This window comes from Rhea americana, unplaced genomic scaffold (assembly GCF_003343005.1).
Source record: "Rhea americana isolate MKP2758 unplaced genomic scaffold, rheAme1 scaffold_16, whole genome shotgun sequence".
Taxonomy (NCBI): domain Eukaryota; kingdom Metazoa; phylum Chordata; class Aves; order Rheiformes; family Rheidae; genus Rhea; species Rhea americana.
Window position 1 is genome coordinate 6,385,102 of NW_028185705.1, and position 26,252 is coordinate 6,411,353.

The 26,252-nt window shown below is 39.9% G+C and overlaps 1 protein-coding gene across 3 annotated transcripts in view; it reads right to left on the bottom strand.

Annotated features, from left to right (window-relative positions):
* SLC25A26 (solute carrier family 25 member 26) overlaps window positions 1-26,252 on the bottom strand; it is a 91,299-nt gene that overhangs the window by 34,380 nt on the left and 30,667 nt on the right. The gene's annotated exons all lie outside the window — the stretch shown is intronic.

Below are 26,252 nucleotides of genomic sequence, written 5' to 3' on the forward strand. Positions count from 1 at the left end.
AGCACAGAGGCAGATCTAGGAACCTATCTTGTGTTGAGTCTGTGTAAAGAGAGCCTGATGACCGCAGAAGGCTTTAACCTTTCACAACAGGAGAGAAATCTCATCTAGCTATTGAAGCTGTTTYCACAAAGGAACAAATTAACAAAGAAACATATTAGCAGCCTTTAAAATCTCATCTTCTGCATCAGCACCACACTTTCACAGTAAGGACAGAAAAGCTGTATTAGAAATTGTCTAAAGTTAGCCAAATAAATTGATCTTACTGGATTTCAAGTAGGACTGGGATTGATCAGGCCCTAAAAAGGCAAATACTGGCCACCTTCTCCCCGCCTCCAAGAGAGGAGCCCAGAAGGAGATGTCCGCTTTGTTATTCCATCTTTAAAACAACACGTAAAAAATCTTCAGCAACGAAGCAAATACGCTAACGTCAATTTGTACACACCGTTTTTAAGGCGCAGATAAAAATCTTGTAGGCTAAAAGATGAGTTTAGCAGCTCTGGAAGAATGAAGGTATTGTTTAACAGGAAGCAGATGTATGTCAGATGGCAAACTCATTAAAGTGTCCCATCGTTAAAGGAAACAGGATAACAACGAGCCATCTGAAAAAACGTGAACTGATCAGGAAATACACAAGCCGCAGCTAATCTCCTATTTATTGGTAGGTAATGCCTTTAAGTCATGCACATGCATTGAGTTTAGGACCATGAAGGCTTAATCTTCTCATGAAAAAAACATAACATCAGAACCCTGGAGCATGGAATACAACATTTCTGGAAAAAGTCTTCTGAAGGAAAAGCCTAACATTTGGAGAAACTATTATACAAATATGTGGACACATACAGTTATGCACTGCTATTCAGAGCAGCACTTCAATTCTGTAACTTTGAAGACGTTTCATATACATTTTACATACATGCATTATTTTTGACAATAATTACAAAAATGCCTATCAAGTGAGACCTCCAAGTACAAAAATATAAAAATCTAATCCAAGAAAATAAATTTACAGGAAGGCATCTGACTGACAGATTTTCAATACCACATAATTGAAAAGTTCCTCAAAAGAGATTTTTTGAGTAAGATGCAAGGACCTGAGCACTAAGAATTAAATGGTATGTTTGTTTCATAAGGCAGAGTAGTGCTTCATCCAGCAAATATTCAGTCAAACAAAGCAGGCAACAGTGTAGCTATAACTGCACTGACATCTGCACAGAACTCCTGTCCTCAGAGTAACAGCTATAAAAAAATAAGAGAATAGAAGTAAATCTGCTCCTCCCTTCATGGATGTATCTCGAGCTGCAGTAATTTTGTTACAAATGACTTGTTTTTACATTATGATTACAAAYATAACCCAACAGCTCTTACCATAAAAATTAAAAATCTCTCTCACAGGGAGTTTTCTGAATTTCTTWAAAAAAAAATTCCATGGGAAAATCCATCTCTTCCTTGGCATATGGGCCTGATCCAAAGTTTCACACACATGACTTCAACAGCTTTTGGATCAGGATCCATGCTCAAGATGGAGAAAAGGGAAGAGAGCAGATACAACATGTGGATAAAATCATTTGCATACTACCGTGGCCTTCCCAGGATGTAGGGAGAGTCAAACTCATGGTGTGACTACACACTAAGGACGTGCTTTTTTCCAACTTCCTAGGTAGGACCTGTTGTCAATTCCCTGCTTTTACAGAAGCGGATGTAATAGCCCTCCTGGTAGATATATTCACGCCCAAACTACAGAACATACAAGTATAACCTAAAGTCCCAATGAAGTGAATGTGACTCACATTTTTGAATATYTTAGCAAACAGGAACTTTTGTTTTGCTGAATTGATAACTCTCATGATTATGAAAGGATTTTCCTGCATATTTGCCTTTTGTGGAAGAGCAGAACTAGACAGGTAAAAGTTGMTTAAAAAAAATATTTTGATAAAATTTTTCCACCAAGTCTAAGGCAAAACCAACACCACAGCAACAACTATTGTAACACAACAATACAACTGGGCAACAGTAACCCAGGTTGAAATTTTTGTTTTTAGAGTGCAAGAACCATACAGTAGTGTTTATATATCTCACATCATTATCTCCATCATGTGGCAAAGAGAAAAAACGCAGATGAACATCAAATTTAGGAAGTGCTACTCATGTAAAGACATCTAATGCATCCTACACACATGCATGCACATGTTTATGCACACACACATAYAAAATTTTTCAAATACCTATCAAAATGGGGCATTAGTAAGCTTCCTTGTGTGCCTAGATGTTTCCAACTATTTACCAGGAGCCGTGTCTGCATTGCATGCCACAGGTAAAAGAAGAGATAGGTTTGTCCTGGAAAGTGCTTACAGTCTCATGGGCAGTACCCCAATGGGGGCCCACAAAATGAACCGAAGAGGAAACGTAGAGGATACTTGAGCAGGCCCAAGTTAGTGGYCAGTTATACAGCAGCCTAAATGGCAAGTCAATACAGACAGGGTTAAAGGACCGATCTCCGTAAGCTCCTTGAAAGACTTCACCATATGTATTCTCTCTGTTCAGTGTTGGCTGAATAGGAATTGATTCTGTAAAGCACTAAAACACATGTCTAATATCCCACCTCTTTATAGCAAAGCACTTAAATGTATCCTTAAATCCTGCACACGAGTTGGACTATTCTGTATGCCTGAAATCAAGACTGGATTATTTTCTTCCTTTTTTAATAAACCTTTAGCCCAACCACATGATAGGGCCTTGCAGAAATTACTGGGCAAACTTACTTGCCTATGTCACACAGTGGGACCTACTACCTTACGATAATTGTCTCTTCTAGCCTTAATGTATTAAGGTATGAGCCTTCCTGAACCATGGCTACAGTTCCACAAACTTTAATCCGATTTTACGTTACAAAAGACCTAATCTAAAACCAGTTAAAGCAAATTGCAAAACCCCAACAAGCACTTGATCAAGACCCAAACAAACAAWTAAACAATGCACGTACAGATACAGGAAGGATGGCTCCCTTATTATTTTTTTAGCCTTTTTTCTTTTTTTTTGGTGATTTAACCAATTCTGCAGACTCTGTAACTATTTAAACAGGAAGCCCCCTGGACCGAGCAGACCTCCCTGCCTATGCAGCTGGAGAGCTACTTGCTGCTCCTAATGGAGCATTTTTTCCACCCCCATCCCCAGGTAACAGCTGGACAATGTCAGGTCAGACCCTGCACGGCCACCAGGGACTCGCTGCCCTCCCAGGTGTGGAGTTGCAGCCTAGGCCACGGCAATGAAGCCCCTGGGAAAGCCGTCATGCAAACTGCACCCCCCCAAACACACTTCCTGCCTGTCAGCAAGCTGGGAAAATCTTTAAAAGAGCCTAGCTGCATCTGCAAATCCAACATGCCGAGAGCAAGGGGAGTTTGCTTTCAAGAACCTCTTGCAGGCATCCTCAAAGGAGTCTAGCCCCACTGCACAACTCTGCACAACCATTAAAAAGACCGGTGGAAACAAGGTATTATGCTCAGCCAAGTCTATCTGTGTTTTTTTTTTTTCTTTAAGCAATTTATGAAGAAGATCCTTTCACCATAGGCCTTTGAATTCATTTGTGTATTTTTATACAGCCACCTTATTTCTATTTGCCTTGAGGATCTATCACAAAAACAAGGTTAAATCATGAGACCAAAGCAAAATGATCCCTCATGCTCAGTTATCCAGGCTTAGAGACAAAGAAACTGTGCCAGACTGCAAGAGTAAGGGAACAGCATCCACAGGAAYACGGGTACTTGGTGAACAAGTGAGAGAGAACTGAGCAACAGGAATATCTGTATGCCCTCAGACRTGTGCTAAACTTTATTTTTCTTCACTTGGTCACCCTGTGGGGCTGTTCATACATCCCAGCTACAGAGTCAGGCTATCTCCAGGGCCTGATGGGAACTGAACTGCAAAGCATGACGGCAGCTAACTCTTGTCCTATGAAATCCTGATTAGCGCTACGATCAGCAAAGTAGACACTATTAAGCTTCCACTTTACAAGTATAAATCATCCCCTCCATGCTTGGCAAAGCACTTAAGCACATGCTTAACTTTAACTATTGCTGAATAGGAACAAGATTATGCTTTAGAAACATTAAAGACTAGACCCAAACAAGTTTTTAGACTCCTTACTCTTCTTTACGCTCCGAACTTCCCATTAATCTAAAAGCTCTTGCAGAGCTGGAGCTGCGCCAAAGTGTTTTGTTGAACTGACGCCTAAACAAAGTTTTCTGCTAATTTGGGGCTGCAACCAATGTGCTGAATGAAGAGAAAAGCCAAAGAAAATAGTCTACACTTTTCTGTGGGTTACTTCAGATATACAATAAAGAACTCAAAGTGACCTCAAACACCCAACATGGGATAAAGCAATGGTTACACAACTGCAGCTCCACCAAGAGGTTTTAGCATACTATTAGCAGTAGAAAAGCCCAAGCAGTCAGTGCGACTGCCAGGGCTCCAAGACGGACTCGGATCCCACCAGCTCCAGCAAGCTCCTCTCTCATGCAACAGGTCTGGGTGCAGCATCTGTTGCACTCATGGCCCTTTTAAGAAACCAACTTCTGTGGAAAACATCGATACCAAAAAGAGAAGGCCAAATTGCACGCCTACTGCAGCTTGGCCTCAGGGGGGAAAGGGATGGGAAATGCTGCTCTCGCAGCTTTAATTCATTTAGAGGCCATTTCACATCCAGAAGGTTCCACTGAGATGATTTCTTTTCCTAATCGGTGTTGCAGCCATGTCAAATGCCCATCATAGCCAAGCGGCTGGTTCGCCGCTTCCCTGCTGTCGTAGGCAGCTCTGTAAAATTCACTGTGCAATGCTTTAGGTCTTGTTGCCCAGTACGGATTTTGTCTGCTATATAAAACAGTATATGATATTTACATATATTTGAACCGTAGTCTTCCCAGTTATATTCTAGCTGGGAAACAGAAGAGCAACAATGCTACAATTTTCACGCTAACAGACATTACTTGAGAGGAAAGATCAAAATCAAACACAAAAATGGAGCTGGGGAAAACAGACATACTCCAAAACAAGGAATCTCCAGAAATTTTACCTTTTTAGTGCACAGCATTTGAGTATCTRTATTGAGTATCTGCTTCAGGAACCTACTCTCTAGGTAGAGCTCAAGAACTGACTTCTGTTTCTGCAGTACCTGGATGCYTTATCCTAAGTGCCAGCCACAGACCCAGTAATAGGTACACGATTATCCTTTCATCCTGAGATTCACTGAGATTTATCCCAAATYATCCCAAAGAAATTGTGAGGCAAGATCTGAAGAAAAGGAACACTGATTCTGATTAAAGATATGGTATTCCTGAAGCTGAACTTCACATACCTGGACTCAAAGAACTGGGCAACAGACAGCGCAGTAAAGAAAAACTAACATGCAGGTAGAGGACCAAAAAAAAAAAAAAAAGGAGGGAAAGGAAAACAGTGTTATTGCCTAATAAAACAAACGGACAGACCTGAAAACAAATGCTTTTTACAGTATAATGTTGGTAACCTGTTGGGCTGAAAAGGCACAGAGTGGTGTTAGCATCATAAAACATATCTAGGCGACTTCAACAGAATTTTTTCCAATGAGATTAGCACACTGTGCACTTCCCAAAAATGCTTCAACTTCGATGCATTTTAATTACATTTTTCATTAATATTCCTTGGGAATTTCTGATTTGTGYCAGGACATTCTCTTCACTTATGACACTCACAATTTTTATCTCAGAATAAGTACCAATAAATCACTTCAGACAATAAAACCAAAAGCTGCCTAAGTAATATGCAAGTAAAAATCAACTTGCGCCTTCAATCAAAAGCCATACTATTGTTAACACTTTTCTTTAAACAGTGCTACCAAATGCTGGTAGTGGTCTTTGGGATCATGGAAAGAATTAACAARCCTGCAGAAGAGTGTGATTCTATAGTCACACGTGCAATTCTCAAAGGTCAGCTGACATGAAGCCAGTAAATGATGGGACTTAGTTTGGAAGTCCTGCAGCGGAAAGGAGGCTCCCAAATCTGTGCCGAAATGCTAATCCACATGGTGAAAACAGCCTGTTGTGCTGAATTTCCAGGACACTAAGAGAATTCAAGACAAAATTAGCTCTACTATRTCTTTGCATTTCTTCCTTCAGCTGCAACTGGTGGGATAGAGAAGTTACCACCTTCATCCTCCTCCCAAGTAAGGCAGGTTAATAGACAGCCACAAGCAACCGGGGGCTGTAGCCTCTTCTGCTGGCTGTGCAGCCTGAAGACRGTATATGACCATGGCCTAAGAAAAAGTCAGTACTGGCTGACTCAGTTCTGAGGTTGGYAGGCCTAAAACAAGGACAAGCCGCTTCCACCACCACCACCGCCACCACAGCGCGTGCAGCAGCAGCCCTCCCAGGGGAAGACTAGGCATGATGCACCGTGGTCAAAGCTAGCCGGCGAGCACCCACTCAGAAAGCAGAACTGAACGCTGGGAAGATCCTGTTTGCATTTCTAGGCACTGACCAACAGGCTTTACAAGACTGCGCTGATTAAAAATAAATAAATAAACGGGTAAAGAACTTGCTCCTTTGCTTTGCAACACTTAGCAGCTTAGCAAGATAAACAACAAAAGCCTTTACTGTGGCAGAATAGTTAAATACAATCACAATAAAATTCCACCTGTCAGCTCCAAAAGCACCCCACATGTAGAATTTACACAAGCTGAACTGGAGCTGGTTCAGGGCATGTCATAACAGTTAGTCATTTCTGCACTGTGCACTGTTAAAATTGGCCTCAAGATGAATTGAGTGCCTGCAAAGGGCAACCATATTTCAAGCAAACCGGGACATGCTTAGGGTAGTTGGACTGCCCCTTCAGCTGCATTCCAGAGCGTTTAATTTTTGCCACTTCATTTCGTGAAAAATATTTCCAGTGCACTTCCAAAGAATTCTGCAATCCAGTAAAAACAGTCTGTGGTAAAATTTCAGAGCAGGAGGGAGAATAAAGGTTTTAGTTTATATTGAAAAGATTTTGCATAGCATTCTCCAGATCTACGCTCCTAAGTGAAAAGACTCACAAACACACCTTGCCCATATAAGCTGTCTGCAATCAGTCAGTACCCATAAACTAAAATATGGTTTTTCCAATTTAAATAGCATCAAATGAGGTTTTCTGAATGGTTGCCTATTTTGTTTGTGTTAGTGATGCCTTCCAGCAAAAACARTTTCTGACTGTAGGACACAACACTGCTAAAATTTAAATAAAAAGGGCACTCTGATTTCACCTGCACACAGGTTTTTGTCAAGAAGTATGGGGATTTAATTCAAGAAGTCTTCTCATCGCATACAAAAGTCTTCTGAATCAAGCCAGTGGGACGCAACCCTGTCTAACATGCTCTATGTGATCCRGCTGAGCAGGGAGGTTGGACTAGATGATCTCCAGAGGTCCCTTCCAACCTTACTGATTCTATGATCCCATTTCCAAGTCATCTTAACTCCAGGCAAACAAGTACRGGGAAATAATCAGGCACAACCTTCCCCAGAAACCTGTACATACAGAAATCAGCTTGACACAAATGAATAGAAATCTTCTTAAGGCTAAGAAACCAGCCCACCAATAATGCAAGGTTAATATGAAATAYRGGKKTTTTTTGCCATGTGASACAGTTTTGCTGTATCTGCACMCCACACATAYATTTTGAAGCCAGAAAATTACAATYAGTAACAAAGATATTTTTCAGATGTAGCAACCAGGACGAGTTGTTTGTAGCAACTTCACAGTGAAGGCTGCAATGAAGTCCATGTCCCCTTTACTTACACAGCTGAATTAAGCCTCCAAACGCTCTGCTACATGGGTTAGAGACTTCTGCAACATAGTTTTAGTAGGGTATTTGCTCTATTTGAAGGCAATATTTTTTTGTAAATTATTTGCTTTTAAAATGTTGCTATTCTCACATTTCTCTGGATTTTACCAAATAAATCATTGCTCCCTCATAACCTTCAGAAATAGATATAGATCTCAGGCATTTTCAAACTTTTATTCAAAAGAGAGAGAGAGAGAGAGAGAAAGAGAGAGAGAATCATGCATCTTCAATTTCCTCTTATTCCAAGTAATAGCTATGAGCCATATGCAGCCCAGCTAACTAAACTACTTAAAACTTCCTTCTCTATTTGCTGATGCTTCCAACACCCACTTCATAAAATCCAACATTTGAAGAGACAATAAGAAACATGAATGGCAGGCTGGGCCGCACAGGATATGCAGTGTCCTCTGAAGCCAGGGCTCTTCAGGGGATAATGCATTAAGCAGGGAATGATGGGGCAGCAAGAAGCACTGATCAGCACATTAAAGCAAGGTAATGTGGAAAAGGCAGCAATAATTTGTTGTAGGTCACTTTTGTACCAGACACTTCATACACAAACTGAAGATTTGCCCCACAACCTGCAAATATGAGAAGCAAAGCAAATATAATCGCTAGTTCACTTAAGAAGAAATGCAGTACAGACACTGCAAGTTTAAGTGCCACTTTGGTGACTGTTTATCCTTGCTAAATAAATCACTTCTACACCTGACACAACTCATTTCTTCCTTTCATGATAATTATAGTTTTAGAAGCCTCATTTAAGGGGTGCAAATTAATTCCCAAATTCCACCTACTGTCAAAGAGTGTTTTTTATTAGGTGATTGATTACCTTCAGGAGCACTTCAGGTGACACCTTGGAGGCAAATGAGGATTGCTGTGACAGCTCCTTTAAGATAGGGCTCAGCTCCTGAAGGCCGATGAGCCCAGAGATAAAATAACTGCATACAGGTGTTACCATCTACAATATCTTGGGACATTTTTGGTTCAGCACAGTGCATCTCTCCTCTAGAACATTTACCTTGATATTATAGCCTTTGCTTTGTGAGAAGTTCATATGCTGCCTGCGGTTGGCCCCCACATCCACAGCTGGGTAGAAGATAAGTGAAGCTGTAGCGGGCTACTTTTCCCTCGGCCTCAGTGAGCTCCTACCATCAGCAAGCCTTGGAGTCAGCAAACCTGCATGCACACAGGCAATGAGCTAAGAACGTAAGGTGTTTATGAACATACAACTCTTAATTTCTTCCTTATTAAGTAGAGAGTTCAGGGTATCGGTACTAACCTGCAATTAAGTACCTAAACAACAGGGTCTCAGGGAAGGATCACTTCCAGGAGATCCAAGCTCTTCACATGAGCAATTTAACTCATGCTTTCAATCAAGTTTGATGCCCAAAGACTACAGTGAGAACAAATGACCATGGTGCAGAATGGCTCATGTACACAGCTATACACCAAGTTCAGGTACCTCCACACAATGCAATCACCTTGACATGTCATTTAGATACTGAAAAAATCCCCACAGAGAAAAATCTCTTCCAGGTACACAAGGACAGAGACTCTGAGTTTAACAAATTTAATGGGCTTCACCCTCCTTGTTTACTGCAGACTCTTATTCTATGCTGCAGTACTGTTGTGACACAGATGGAGCAGCAGTAGCTGTATTTCCTAGTATCTCTCATTCACCTTCTCTTACAACTCTGCCTGTATTTSCCTGGGATTACAGTGTTAGGGGAAAAACAGGATATGAAGAACTTTCATTCTCCTGACCAAGATCAAGATCTGTTTCCAACACATTTGTCTAATCCATTTYAATAGCCTCTCGTAATGGATGGACTGCATGGATGATCCACTTGGGTGCTGCATTGTTGGATAGTTCCTCAGAACAATTTTAGTCATGACTACTTCACCTTCTCATCACAAGCACAGGAACAGATTTTTCCTTTCCCCTTTGCAGAAAAGTTTCAAGTACACTGTATCTTTATTCATCATGTTTCCTCCCTGCGTTTTTTCTAATGCTTTTCTAGCCTTTCACATACAAGAATATCAGTCCCAAAGCAGAGAACAGCAGTTCTGTGTATTTAATCAATAAGCTTAAACCAGATTGTTAACAAATGCTGGTTAAGTATAAACCAACATTAAGCCTTCAAGTTTGGGAGTAAGGAGAAATACACACAGTCAGAACAACAGCCTAAGAGAGACTCTTCCATCTGACAGCAAGAAATTTCTTGTCCTAATCTTGGACTAGTGGCTTGTGACAATTTCACTTCAGCATCCATGAAAGAAGAAACATCAGAGTGGAATATTTCTGAGATGGGAGAAAAGGATAGAAAAACAGATTTTTAAAATCTGAGGACATACTAATTTCTCACAAATAATAATGAAAGACACAAGGTATTTTCAGAAGCATTTTGCATAGCTGAGGGTACGTGGTTGATGGAAGGATTATTCAGGACTCTGCAAAGCCCATCCAAAGCCAGAGTATATCTACCGGATTCATAGTTTTTAAGATGTGGATGCTTCATTTGACTTTCTACTTAAAAAGTTCGAAGACAAAATCAAAAAACTACTTCCTAGTCTTTCATAAAAACAAAGAGAAAATCCCCACCAAAACATCACCAACCAAAAAACAAAACAAAAAAAACCTACAAAAYCAACAACACCACACAAACTTCCCAGAAAAACAATCAGATTACAGTGAAGATCAAAACAGAGCTTGCTCCACTGCTTCAAATCTGCCCTTGATTAAATATGCAGATTTCTAGCATTCAGYAGTTGTTAGATAGTTGTTCTCATGAAGAAGTCCCCGAAACATCACATTAACCCATGAGTAACTAATCAATGCTGATAGACACTCTGCTACAAACCTGCTTCGATTTTAACCCATAACGTATGCAGGAAACTTCTAGTGGACCATTCTGTGTCCTGTCATTTGCTCACATACACTTGTTATTAAAACCAYATGCGGGCACTGAATCATTTCATGGTTCGTTTAGAGACAAACATGCAGAAAATTGTGGGAAACAAGTATAACCCGAAGAGTCTGTGAAAGGCCACATAGTCTCAGACATGCTGCGGTGCAGAAGCTTGAGCTACAGGACTACCTTATTCTGGGGCTCAAAAGTGAACCAGAGAGGAGTCACCACATATGTATACTAAATCTCAGAGAAGACCATTAGCAACATCAGCCACTGTAGCAAAATGCAATGTATGCATTCAACTGTTAGTTCAAAAACCCTTAAGTGAAGCAGTAGGATAGGCTTTAATTTATAAAAYTGGTCTGGGAATCAGAAGAATTCTCTAACTGTATAGAAAGCCAGTAGCGTAACCTCAGGCAAAATCTTTATGGATYGGCTGAGAAAAATGGTGGGTCTTTGTCTTGTCTGTCTGGACTGGAAGATCTTCAGCTCACAGATAAACTTTTGTTGCAAGTACAGCCAGTAGAACAACAAAGCCTTGATTTTGACTGGGTTTGTATGGATTACTCACTTTACAGTAGTGGCTGAAGGACCCAAACATAACACGTCTGCTCAGATGCGCAGTGATCACACACAYGAAGTCTACCTGAGAACAAAGCCTCTCTTTCCACTACAGGTTACTTTTGCATTCAAAAGCAAAACTCCAAGGAGGAAATGTTTCTGGACAAGTATTTCTGTAAGAATACATCTCAGTTATGGATCTTCTCCTCCAGCAACTTAAAATATATATGTCAGCAGATCTCCCCTTTTGTTTGGAATCCTAAAGCAGCACGTACATGATCCAGCTTTCTTGCTGAGCACTTTAAAAGATTGTGAGGGGTCAAATCCCAATACTGCAACACAATCCTTGTACTTACAATATCTGAACTTTTCTCTTAGAGGAGTGTATGCACACATGTATAAGAGACTTTCTATAGAAACCAAATACTTCAAATTAAATTACYAAATGATGAAGTCTTCCTCATCATTTAACAATTTAAGTTCTATGAAAGACCTATCATAGAGTCAATTCTAACCAATCTGCTACCTACTACAAAGCTTAGTAAAAAGGTCGTTTGTGAAGAACAAAGCAAAGACAGACGAGGAGGAAAATAAATGAAAGTCTAAAACCTTATAAGCCCTCCGGCCAGATAAGTGGCACACATTTCTAGTAAGAACACTAGATTACCGTAGCTTTACGAGGATGGTAACAACACTTGAAAGTACTAACAAAAATCTCAGAATTCAGCCTTCCACTGATGTCTCACCCTTGCTCCTATTAACATAACGCTAAAAGGTTGGACCTTTGGCTGGTATTGATGCAGMAAGTATCTCCTGAAAGGGGAGCTGCATAGCTGTGTTCTCAGACAGCTGCATATGTAAAACTGTATCCATACTGCATAGCTGATTCCTGGGAGGAAAAAAAGAAAAGGTTCCTATGACTGGTACTTCTGATAGGTGGTTGGAAAGGTATTTAAGAGGTGGGAAGATCACAAGATTAGCAAGCATGTAACAAACACAAAATAGTATCTGTCAAGAAGATTACCGCAATAAWTTCAGAACTAAGGAAAGAGACTGCTTCAGTGCCAAAAATCCTAAGTACTACTAAACTTGTTTTGAGCAGTATTTGGGGGCATTAAGGAACTGTGTTCATTACTCTTTACTGCTCTGGCAAGAACTGTTTGCTCGCTTTCCTCTTGCAATACTGGTGAGTTGCAATCTCACCTAACTCAATCTTTTTCTTCTATGTGTTTCTCTAAAGGGAAACAAAGACTTTTCCATGAGGAAAACTCATATCTTAGAAGGAAAGAACTTTATAGTGCAACCTAAATATTCATCAAAGCTCTACTTGTAACAGCAGGAACTTAGCACAAGCAGGCAGGTGGGACGGATAAGAATTTATGGGATGTCTGTAGATGTATGAAATATTGCAAGGTCTTCAAAGCACAGGTAACACTGAAATGGAATTTACAGACACAGTTGATTGAAAATATGTACAGTCTCAATCTATATTCAGTACTTTCTCCTATTAAAACACATTCAGCAGATACCATCTGCCCTTTATAGGCACTGGTAATCAAAAGGTTTTCTGTCAGTATAAGCTTTATCCTTTAATATCCATTAAAGGATATATTGGGGGAAAGCTCATGATTAAAAGGGAGCATTGCTGAACTCTACACTCTTTTACCCAAAGCTACTCCTGTATGCTTGATCAGAAAGTTAATTCATACTGTGTCTTCTGGACTGTTCCCACATTCATGATACTTCTGTTTTCAAAATCCACAAAATACTTTTGGTCACCAGGATTTTCTAATGTGAATTCTTTATTGCCAAAAGACAATTCACCATTTCTTCCTTAGGTAACAAATTTCTTATATCTCCTGATTATTCTCATGRAAAAATACAAAAGGGTGAGAGAAAAGGTACTGGTAATTTCCTGTTAATTCAACATGTTTCATCAAGTAAAGAAAACCAGGATATCTTCCATCTGCCTGAAATCAGTCTGATTCTGCAAACATCCCACTGAAGCAGCTCACACTTAAGAGGAGTCTGGAGTGCAGAACAACTCTTAGTATACAGAAAAGGCTCAGTGTTCTATTTTATTGTGACTTTTCTGTACTGTAATAAAATATTTCAAAATATCCTTCCACAAGTCTTTTTTGGAAAGTTAAGATGCGACTGAATAGAAAAGCTTTTTGGTCACAAAATGTTATCCAATTTTATTGTCTCTTATCCAAGCTGTAGCCTGCGTATCCATTTTCAAATGGAACTAAAACACATTGGGAGCTTTATGTTCTCTGAACTGTTATTAAGCTGCAATATAAATTTAATTACAGAAACACCTTTGACAGTTAAATAATAGTGCTTKTAGAAATAAGATCACCAATGGTAGAAATAACATTGACATATTTACATAAAACCTGACTAACTACCAGTGTAAAGGCTTAAAACTACAGAAGCAAGGATCAGATGGCCTTGAAAGAAAAAGATTTTGCAGGCCATTCTTATAACAGTTATTTTATACRGATACAACTAACTGAAAATAAACCAACAACAGTACACTCCAATTCTGCAAACTAGGTTTGCAGTTATTTTCACTCTTAGTAAGGTCCATTACAACCCAATGCACATACAACAATATGCAATTCTATTATCTTTGCTTTAAACTGCCTGATCCTCTTTTATAGACTTCATTTTTGCTATYTCAGGAATTTCACTATAATAAAGTATGGAATTCTGCTCCTAGAGAGTGAAGTCCATAACTAAATCTCCAATAAAGTGGTCTCATATCCACCAGGAAAAGGGAAATGGTATCTCAGAACTGTGTCATGGCTGGGTACAGGCAGACTCTGGGCTGCTAAAGTTAAAGGACATTTAGCAACAAGCATTCTTCATTTTTAATCCCTGAGTGGTTTTAGGAGTGCCTATACTATACCTTAAACTTGTTAATCTCCACAGGTATTTGGACTGTAGCCCATGCATTTTCAATGGGTATCTGAGACAGAATAAATGACAGTATTGGGTTATTACAGTAAAACTCCATGCTTTTGCCAATTTGAATACCATGGCATGGGCCTAATTCAAATTTCAGTGTCATTGCTGGGTTTTGCCTTCCCTCAGCTCCAACTACACAATGTCTAGATGGTAAGATTTTAGTTAATCACTTGGATAATAACATTTAATACGTATTAAGGTTTCCCTCTCTGTCATATGCTTATAGTTTGGCTCCAATAAATGTAGTTATTTTAATACAGAAATTGATGTCACTGCTGCACCAGTAAGGAATAGAATATAGACTGTTCAGTGGAATATTTATTGACATGTTGTATCTGACTAAAGAGGTGCATTTTTAAACTGGTTTACTATAGAAGCAGCGCATAATGTTGCCCTCTTTTCCYCCCTTTCCTTAGCTTTTGAACTCACTGGCTAATACTAAGCAAATAAGCCAGACAAATTGAGGTCTTGGAGATACAAAGCTCCTAWAAATGCTGTGAAGTCAGACAAAATCTCTCAAACATCTGCAAGCATCTGGGCTGAGAAGAGAGACTCAAAGCAGCAACTCCACTTTGCAGGAAAGGCTGCAGCATTAGCTCAGCAGTGACCTGTTTGGTTGTCCACCAGGCACTCCGTGTGTACGTAGACGCAGGCAATCAGCACATGGATACATATGGAAGTGCCACAGCTTGTGTTATCACCTGCTCAGCCAACAGCTAAGGGCTGTGGGAGGGAGCTGGGATGCTGCAGGGAGGGGTGCGAGCCTGGGGATGTAAAAGGAGAGCTGGAGTCAGCACAGTGGGGAAGGCAGAGGTGTTGCAGATTACAGGTCCTCAGGAAACCAGGTTTCTGCTGTTTACAAAACCATTTCAGTAAAGAAAAGGTACCACGGCCTTCAGAACAGGCTGCTGGGCATAAACTGCACCTCGTTCAGGGACTACTGGAAGAATGCACAGGGAAACTAGGATGCATGCAGCTAACAGCCACTCATTTCCTACTGAAATTTCCTAACAAATTTCCTACTGAAAACAGGGAGCCATCCAAAACACGCACACAAGAAGAGATGAAACAACAAAGACGACAAAAAAGCCACCACAGACCTGCAGCAAACCAATGGTGAAGCTGCTTAAAACTCAAATAATTCTGGTTCGTGGGGCTGGAGCACCACTGAGTAAAATAAGACCCTGTGAGATCTGCCCTCAAAGGAAACATGCTGCATGAAAGGAAGTACACCGGAGCAGAAAGAGGATCCAGAGTTTGGGGGGCAAACTCTGTTAAAGTCAAAGCACTCCCTAACAGAGTTCTCCTAACATCAGTCTCTGTGGGGAAGTTCTGTAGATGCCTCACTCACGCAGCCTTTTTCATGCTCAGAGTACCACTTAGTCTCTCCTAGCCCCAAAACGGTATTTGTGGCTTTTTAGAGTCCTTAGTCCTGCCAAGGAGATGGGGAAATCTGTGAGGCTGACACGCCGGCAGACGTCTGAGGAACAGCTGCGGAGAACCTTATAAGTTTCAGGGACCTTCAAGTTGATTAAAAATAGAAATAATTTAATCAAGGTCACATTTGTCCTCAGAGAGAAAGAAAGAATTCTCTTTAAATACACAGTATTTTGTTACACTAGAAGTATTTCCCTGTGTTAGTGATTCATGGGCCTCGGGAAAATAAATATTTTAAGTTGTCCTAGGCCCTACTGCTTCAAGATCTGCATTTCCCAGGAGACTGAGAGATCAAAAATTAACCTCAGCAAGCGGTCCCACGTTTCAGTGTGTCCCGATGGTATCACTCCAGCTAAACATGACAGGAGGAGCCAAGACTCTATACCTCATTTTATGCTAGGAATGTGCAAATAAAACCCTCTTTAGAAGACAAGATGGGGGGAGGCCTCTAAAAATACCTTCCCAAGATCCATCTGCCACACACAGCATCGCAAGGCATAAAGCTTATTAGACTCTTAAAAGGAATCCATAAAGACAGGTCTACCCTCGGCACCAAATGCGTGTGTGATATTAGCTCAATATTATCAACCACTGGCTTAAAAATGGCTTTGCCATTCTCCATTAGGTCTCTGAGTAAGAATATAGGATTTTTTCTCTACCCAGAGTCTTCCCTACATACAAAATCACAAGGAGAGAAGGAATAAAAGAGCTCTCTTTTACTTTCAAGTAATACAAAGCAAATTGCATTTTAGGAGGTCAGGACAACTGGCACACCAATAAACATTCATCTACAAGGTCTGCAATCTACAGTTTTGTAAAAGAAACCTTGGAATTTAATTTTCTCCCATTGCAAGCTGTTGAACAGTTGTGAAAGCCACTGAAACAGAGCCTTCAGAATAATCCCTGAAAATACCAAGCAATTTTCCTCCAGCAATTGTCATCATTTCCTTACAGAACACACACACACACTCTGAGTGCAGCATCCACATCTCACTCCATGAATTTCAAAACCGTAAGTATGTCCCATAATGTGAACAGAATTTTCCATCTACTTTCGTAGCACGAATTTCACATTAGATCCTCGAGCTGGCTTCTTCCTACCAGTATAACCTACTTCTGCTCCTTATTACACTTCCCCTTTTTAATTAAAGATGGTGGGAAGTTCCAAAAAAAGAAAATTTGGCAATCCATCCCTTAAACACACAAAAAAGGGCACGTTTCTAAGTCATATACTTAAAGAGCTAAATCCACGTTTAAGCACTTAAGTAAGGAGCATGATTTGCTTCTGGAAGTACTAAGCATATAAATCTCTGTCGTTGCTGTTCCTGGGAGTTCTGCATGCCTGGTACTTTTGGGGAGGGAATGAAGGTAAAAATGGAATCACAGGTGAGGGGCCACTTTTCCTTTTTGGGACCTTCGAGAATACACATGATTCCTGTAGCCTGCATTAGTTAATTCCTAAACTGCTGATGTAGGTACTTAGGATTGTCAAGAAAACAGTGCTTTTACATTCCCTTCTTTAGGATCCCTTCTGTTGATGTAAATTAACAAAAGAGGTTAGTTTGTAAAACCACGGATATTCATATGCTTAGCTGAGAGCCATCACACTTGGTGGTCTGGAAATTTTTAAAAGGACACAAAACTAAACATATGAGTTGGACAAGACTAGGAAAGGTACATTTAGTAACTCTGACTACAGAACATAAATGGGCAGATGGAATTTTCCTAGCTTCGGCTGCAATAAATACATCCTAGAGTGACAAAGCAGTGGAACAAGGAGATATTCTTGCCTGATTTTGAAGTTTTTGTTTGTGCCCAATGGCTTAACAAATTTGTTCATCCTTCCTTGAAGACTACATTTGTAATGCTGTACCATTGCCAGGGTTAGTCAGAGGTTAAGTTGCTGGCCGGATAAATTCCGATAGCACAATTTATATTCACCTGACCTGTAGTTCTGCGCAACATATCCAGTCAGAAACTTTAGAGTAAAATAAAGGACTAAGTAGACACCAAAGATTTGTTGCATCTTGCCTTTCACCATACTGAACACAACAGGGCCTTTAGGATCTCTGGCAGAGTTCTCTCCCCACAGTTTGCTGATCCCAAACATTTATTTGTAAGCATTTCTTCCTTATCCAAATTGTTGCTTTTTTTCTCTTCTTTACTTTCTCTTTTTCATGGGCATGTGGAACAGCTAGGCAAGGTGAGTTTGCTCCCAGATGCTGTGCTCATAACCTACTGCAGTTTACCAGCCTCCTAAATCACACAACTGCACTTCTTATTCAAGCACACTCCTAAAATCTGAATGAAGCATSAACAATCATGAGATAGGCTCTCAAAAGTATGGGAATGAAAACAAATACACCAGGGCTCTTTTGTTGCCTGATGTTTGAAACAGTACCATACCATCTATTTTGCTTCCTAGAGATTTTTTCCATAGACTTTAGATGGAGACACACGTCTGTATTTTTAAAGATAGCTCATACTTTATAGTCACAGTAGTTTGTGAGATGTGAGTCGTAAAAAGCATAGTGAGAAGACAAAATAACATCCAAGTTTATCCAGAGAACATAATTCAGTACACCACCAGATATATTGATATTGTCTCTCTGCTGAGTATATGACATATATAATAACATCAAGTAAAGGAACACTTCAGTGATTTGTAGAGGCAGCTTGAGCTTTATTCTTCTTCCAGTCAACATCTGGGGCCAGAAGTGCCTGACCTGCCACAGAAATTCCTGGTTCTGGTTTGTAATTTCATTCTTTCAGAAACTACATGTTCTAAAAATAACTGTTAGTACCATTAGGTATTCAAGATAAGCATCTCTCAACTATCCAGAAACAAAGATGAACCAAACACACACACACACCAAGACTTCCAACCAAAGTGGAAAAAAAAAAAACAATAAAAAGCACTGCAGAGAAAGAGCTGGGAATCTGAAACAAAATTTCTACTGAATACTTTAAGAGGAAGCGTTAGCACTAATTGAGAACATATATGTGTGTGTATACATATAAACACACACACCCCCATGTCAGATCATCAAAAAGGGTAAAGAAATAAGAAAACCAAAGAGTGACTAAAAATATTTAAAATATGATCTGATGGATATAGTTTTGACACAAGTGCTGGAGACAACTGAAAGTGGACTAATATGTTTCAGAATCCAATTTTACCAAATCTCAGCAACTTGAGATATTACGGTACAGAGCAAATATTGCTGAGAAAGTTTAACCCGACAGCCCTCACAGAGGCAGTCCTTTACCTTCTCAGACCGGCCCTCATTGTCCCTGTGCTCTTCATCATACCATCCTAGCCACACCTCAGCTTTCCCTTGTCCAGTTCAGTTGTTTTCTTTTTCATGACAGCTTCAGCTACATTTTCATGTCAAGTCTTTCTGTTGTACCACACCATATCTCTAGACCTCAGGGTTCTTTGGATGCGTACGGCTGTTTTTTTTCCATGACTTGGAAGCCAAATCCACTGCCAAGCATAGCAGGTGTGAGATTAAGTTATTCCAAAGTTGTCAAGAATTCTCAATGTGAGATATCTCTCTGAAAGGTTTTCTCTGCCCGTAGCTGTGCTTGCCACTCTTCTGGTTATTACTTTTCAGACAATGAACTGCAATGTCTGAAGGACCTTGCAATGAAGTTGAAGAAGAGTCAGGCAGGCACCCTGAGGAATCCTCCGCCCTGCGGGTTTGGAAGATGCATGGTCTCCGGCTGTGCCCCAGCTTGTTAGCACATAGTTCTGCTGACACGGAAGTCAGCAGGAGAACTTGGCCCACAAAGATTAAAATCTTTATCTGTATAATATGATGTTTGGTGAGAGAGAATACAGAAATAAAAAAGGGAAGGCGAGCGCAGTGGCTTGAGAGGAAAGATAAAGGGGAAATATGTAAGAAGGATCAACCTCAAGTTATCCATTATCCCAGAAAATAAATATTAATTGCTGCAAAAAAAATAATTATTGGAATAAGCAATCTATGAGCCAGCTGCAATCACTTAAAAAAAAAAAAGTAAAAGTTTGGGATTTTTAGTACCTACTTTTAACATCATTTCTGTTGAGGGTACTCATATTAACAAGGAATCACTGAGGAAGATCTTCCAGCAGCTGTCAGTTGTGGAAACAACTGTTCGGAAACAGAGTAGGACACCTTTTCTACCATCAGGCTTCCCTGGAGATTTAACATCTGGGCCCAAGGAGACACAGCATAGCAGACTGGAGGGAACACGGGTCTGATCCAGTTGAGCAAGTCGAACATTCCTACATGGGTTTTCTCATCCGCCACACACAGAAATAAATGTCATACCAAGCGGGAGGTATTTGGCTTCTTATCAAGGCACTAAAAACTGAAGAGGAAAGGGATTCCTTGCAGAAAAAACTCATCCTTCAGCTGAATTACAAGCTTATGTTTTTGTTTTGTTTTTACAGTGAATTTTCACTGGGCACAGAGCTAGATTTGGGGTTACACAGGATAAGAACTTGATCTAAGTAGACCTGAAAGCATTATGAAAACATCAAGAGAGTGGTTTGTGTGGAACCCTGGTAACCACACAGCAAACTACGCAGAGGATTTGTGTGACAAAAACAAAACACAGAAACAACAGGGAAAGCCAATGCTGCACTACGATTGAACACTGGATTAGGAAAAAAAAGCATTTCTAACCAAAATGGTGGGAGTTAAACTAGAAGCAATGGAGTTACCCAGCTGCAAAGCTGATGGTAAAACACCAAGGACCCATAATTCTCCAGAGTCTTCCCCCCCTCAAAATTATATAGCCCTTTCATAGGTACCCAGAAAACCCAGGTGTAGGGTATTTAATCAACTTTGGAAAGGTAACATTGCTTATTGAACTAATTCAGCACCTGCATAGACCAATGTTAAAGAGCTATAAGTAACAAATAGGGACTACCTGATTAGCTCAAGCTGTGTCTGCTAGGTGGCATATCACAGTTAAAAGCATTGTAACGTTTAGAACTGAGAAAAAGGCTGCTATGTGCAAGCTAAAGCAGGGAGCAGGGAAAGGAGTTAGTGAAGTAAGTTGCTGAATGGCGCAGTGAAAATAAACCAATGGTTCGCATATTTTACACTGCTGACAACAGCAAAGGAAGACACCAATTCCATTAGGTTGCAGAGGAACTACAGCAAAGGAGATGGCTGCTTCTGACTTCATACAACATCTGTTTAAATACTCTGGGTGCACATTAAGGCACAGAAGAAATCGTCTGCTGCATCTATTAAAACATCAAGAAAGAAAAGAGCTATCTTTGGTAACTTTCTCTATGAAATCTCAAAACATGAGTAACTATTAATCTGATTCAAAACTATAAGTAGAAATGAGGATTATATCTAAAAACAAGTCATGAATTTTTTGATATGTTTTAAGTAAGGCACTGAACTGCAGTAGTTATTTACAGATCAAAGAAGCTCCAGCGGTGTCCTGAAACAATCTAAGTGAGAAATGCCAAAATCTGATTTCATCCATGTCCATATGTTGCTTTGAACTGGTAATTCACAAAATTGGTCAGTATATTGAACTAATTATCAAGCTTAATGCTTGCCATTTTTGATGGTTGTACTCCTTTATAGAAGAGTCAAGTTTGAAAGGAAGGAGAATGATATACTGGAAGAAGTACGGAGTATACTTAAGTCGGGGGAGAAAAAGCAAGGAATATAAAAAACACAAATTAACAAAATATATACTCATTTGCATTAAGCAGTACATATAAAAACAAGTTCTCTCTCCTTTTCCTCATATGAAAACTTCTTCTATGTAACATTTCAGTGGAAGTATCCATACTATGTAAAATCTAATGAGAACTTACATATTGTACATTAAAGTAAAACTAAAACTACAGTTTCACAACAGAAAGTAACATGGGAAAATTAAAATATTAGTAACTGGGGAAAAAAGATCGAAAAAGAGTACTTCTCCTGAAGACAGGAAAATATAAGCCAAGTAGGGCTATCACCAGAGGCTTTAAGAAGCGAGGTTTTTGCCAATTAGCTACAGTGGCTAGAAATGTCCACAAATGTTGGTTTGCCACAAAGAAGTGATTTCTAAAATCGCACAGCTTAGGGTGTAATTAAAAAGCAATCTATAGGAAATAGATTATTACCAGTATTTAGCAACTAATTCGTTAGTTAATGCCTTAACAAAGCTCTCCTTTGATTGCAGTAGGAGGAAAAGGAAAAAAAAAAGAAAGAAAAAAACCCTTCAAGAGGATTATTTGCCATTAAGACTTGTACTCAATTATTGAGCATGCTGATGTGCTCCTTTCAGGAGGTCTGCAATTAGAATTGCATAGCAGTCACCAGGAAAGCCTAGCTGGATCCAGCCTGAGCTGAGGCCAACTATTCCCACCAGCAGGGCAGAAGTCCAGCCTCTGTTTTTTTATTGAGAATTCACAAAGTGCCCTCACTGATGTAGGTGCTCACTAACACTTGGAAACGTGCTAGCTGAACGTTCCTTGATGCAAATCACAAATTTTACTTCACTGTCACTCACATCAGTGCTTTCTTTCTGGACATCTGGGATCTCTGGACAATATTTTTCATCAAGATAACATGAAGTATCATGTTTCTCTTTCTGACAAAAATGACAACATGAGATATCTTCTATCAAATTCTATGAATGGCCATATTTAAGTCATGCTATTGGAAATAAACATAACAGTAACCTATGAACATATTCTGTATACTGACTTGTGATCAACTGTAAGCCACTACCATTTATGCTGACCAGGGTAAGCTACTTAAACACCTCGCTAACCCTAGACTTGTGTTCAGTCACGGGCAATGTAATCAACCAACTTCTAGATAACAGATTGGAGGGGATTATTTATGGATTGCTTTTCTTTCTGACATTCCTTCTTTAGAATTTATTACCATATTTCAATTGTAAGAACTATGAATAAAAGTATCTTTAACAGGATAATTGAATCTGAGGCATACTTTGTATGTAAAGGCTAGTTAGGGAGCTGTACCCTAGCTGACATAGACTCTCAGGAAGCCTTCAGCTGCACTGCAAAGCAAAGAGGCCCATTAATCATATTTACCAAGAATGTCTACCCTGGCTTTCATGCAGTTAGGAGAAATGTGCTATTCTACTTCAGCAACAAGGAGCAAGGCTAAAACAAACTGACCTAACCGCATGGGTCATTTCCAGAAATAGAAAGCATACTAGGAGCACAGCTGTATAGGCCAGAAGGCAAAATACTAGAGGGGTGGGAGGAGGGGGGAAGGAAATCTGCCCAAAACGTATGAGGTATGTAGTGAGTGGCAAAATTATACTGGGCCAAATTGTGCTGCAATTGGCATCTTGTTTACCAAAGTCAGCAAGACATCATTCAGTTGAGTGTCTCATGGTTCTAAATCTCATAAGGCTCCTAAAATGTCCACCTTGCACTTTAGAATTTTATACCAACAAAAGCAAGAATGGAGCAAATAACCTCCTGAGGAATGAGCATATTATTATTTATTGTGTGATGTCTGAACATATTTCTTCTTTTGCTCTTCCCTTTCTAAAGGGGGAGACCGTGCAATATCAAAGAATTGCACAAAACAGCGTACTAGCTCTTCTCCCACAGCAAGCACATGTAGTATCATGGCTTACGCTTCTTTCTCTCTCTCTTTTGGGTTTGTTTTGTCTGAAAGAGCGCAGAGAGGCCTCAGTTTAGTCATGACAGAAATTCTTCCATGTCACCTATTGCGCATCGCTAGCAGTCTTTAACTGGGAAAGGTTCAAGGCTGGAATAGCCAGATCTGGCAGAGTGACCTGAGGATTGCTCCATCTGCAGCGGCATGCCAAAGCATTCAGGCCAAGCTCTACTTTGTTGTAACCAGGCCTGCTGGCTTTGAAAAAGCAAGAACGCAATCTCAATAAAAAGAAAATTTGTAGAGCTTTCACTTTATTGCTTCTATAAAATTAACAGAAAAATAAAAGTGAGATAAGAGCCTGCTTTAATAACACTATTTCCAGCTGCAGCATACACACCAGGCCTGCTTTGCCTACATTTCTGTAAAAATAATGAAAATTGTGTAAACAAAGCTTATAGCCCAGCAGTTCTGCTCTGGTGAGATTCGAGTTAGGGCAGTCGAACCTGAGCGCGGGCATTACAATCCTTGCCAGCTGCTCCAGCCCCCACGTTCACCTCCAGCTACATTTTAAGTGACAGCTCTGCCCTTCCACTGCCAGCTCTTCACTCTCCACACAGACAAAGCCAACCGGGCTCCTGAACTCTGGGAGGGAAAAAAAAAAAAAAAAAAAAATCAGGGAGTCCTTTCTCCTAAGAGGGACAAACACACATTGCTCTTCAGCCAAATTCCTCTTCAGAATCAGAGCTACCTGAATGAGCAGGCCCCAAATGCAGCACAGGTCCAGATTACAATCATGTTTTGCTCATACTTCCCCATATTCCACCAACCCCTGTGATTCTCTGCTGTCTGGCAGGAGACACTGAGTTTCTAACCACTTGCTCTCTCAGGGAGTGACTGCAGTTGATCACCATGGTGATCCTGGACAGAAAAAGCAGCATTTACTACCAAAATATGTACATATATATATTTTTTAATTTAATTTTACATGGACAGAAAGGCCTCCACCTTTAAGAAGATCCGGTTTCTTAGAACTGCTCATTTTCCAATGGTGTTCTCAAATTATGGTGCAAAACACATGGAGATTAATTCAAAACACATGATAACATTTATCATATTTTTCTTAAAAACAAGCAAGCTAAACAAATTCAAAATCTTGGCAAACACTGATGCTGAAATAAAACTTAAAAGAGGTTAATCCATAGCCTATAGAGTCTTAGCATGGACACTAATAAATGTGTTATGATCATCCAACCTCTCTTCCCTTCTTTATGATCAAATAGGATGGCTCAGGAGAGGATGGATCTTAGAGAGACTTTTTCCTGTTGTAAAACAGGACTGTAGCCCTATTTCACTGGGCTAGAACAGATGTGGAGTGCTACAAGCCTAGAGACCTCATTCAACCAATTCACAGCAAACGAAAACCTAATCAAAAGTTAAAGAAAAATCGGAATCCATAAGGCTGTTYCCAAACTAAAAATCTCACTCCATTTACTTGCACTAGTTAGTCCCAGGAAATTCAACGGGACTACTCCCCAAAGTAACATAAAACTTGAAGTGARTAGCACTTCAAGTTTTATGTTTGCTTTGCGGCTTGGTTGAGGGGCAGGATGAAAGCAAAGCCAATTTCAAGATCTGCAGGTCATCCTAAAAGCAGCTCCCTTGCCTTGCCATAAGCATTTTTTCAAGCTCACATTACAGAAATCACAGGCACTGTGTGCCCTCTAGTGTATGGGAGCTTGCAGCACCGAATTCAACATGCCATAGCAAGGACGAAACAGAAAAGGCTGCTGAGCTCCAACCCTAACAGGAACAAAGGTGCCCGTATGGAGACTTYGCATCTTTGGCATCTTACCTGCCAAAAAGCGCTACACATATCGATTACGACTGCATTCCCTAGATTTCCCTTTAAACAAGCTAAACAAGTTGTTTCTTTTACTCCATTAACTCAAACTTGCTGAATCTGGCCCTTATGATCTTCTGAAGCTTTGTATGACTTTCAACATTTTCCAAGTTGGGGCTCACTTCTGCTACACTCACACCAGTGGAATCAAGTCTTGCTTCCTGGAAGATTATTAACAAACTAGTCTTTCCACAAAATTCCAAGTGATTAACGCAGATCACACTTGAAGAACTATTCTCATTGCAAACTGTCACAGGTCTCTCTAGCCGTATTTGCAGAACATTACCRTAACTGTGATAAATTATATAAGCTCTCCGCTGCAGATCTGATTTCTTTTTCACAGTCTTCATAGTCTTTGGCTTTCAGATTCGACTTTTTAGTTTCATATTTCTCAGCAGAAGCCTAATATTTTATTTATATTTAAATAAAATCAGAAAATAACTATATATAGATATGAACAAATAACAGAGCAATTATTATGTACACATGTAAAAATAAAATGTAGTGACATGTTAGGAATAGGTAGAATTATTTTTACTCCAAAGCAGCACTCCAGATATTAAAAAAATTATAACAACTTTTTTTAAAAAAAATCAGTCTCCTCTCTTCTACAAGCTTTAGCCATATCCCTCCAATTTTGCTGTTGTACCTACAGGTGGAAAATCATGATCACCATTGCCAAAAGAAAAGTTTGCATAAACAGTAATTCAAATGCCAAGGATCCAACCAATGCGAGCACCACTGACAGATATGTTATTATGGATGCGTGTGGATCAGCACTTGTGATATTGAGGTATGGAKGACAAATTCCTTGAAATTGATGCCGGGGTGATTTAAGAGGTGTTTCTCGCCAGCTGTCTGCTTCACTCCACTGCCAGAGGTTCTTTACCCTGTATCAGAACCTGCAGAAGCCAGTATATATACACACACATATATATCAGGTCCTCGGCTACTGCAGTTCAAAGCCAACTACTTCAGTGCCACTTTGATTCAAGTTACAGAGGTGCTAACCTCCCGGC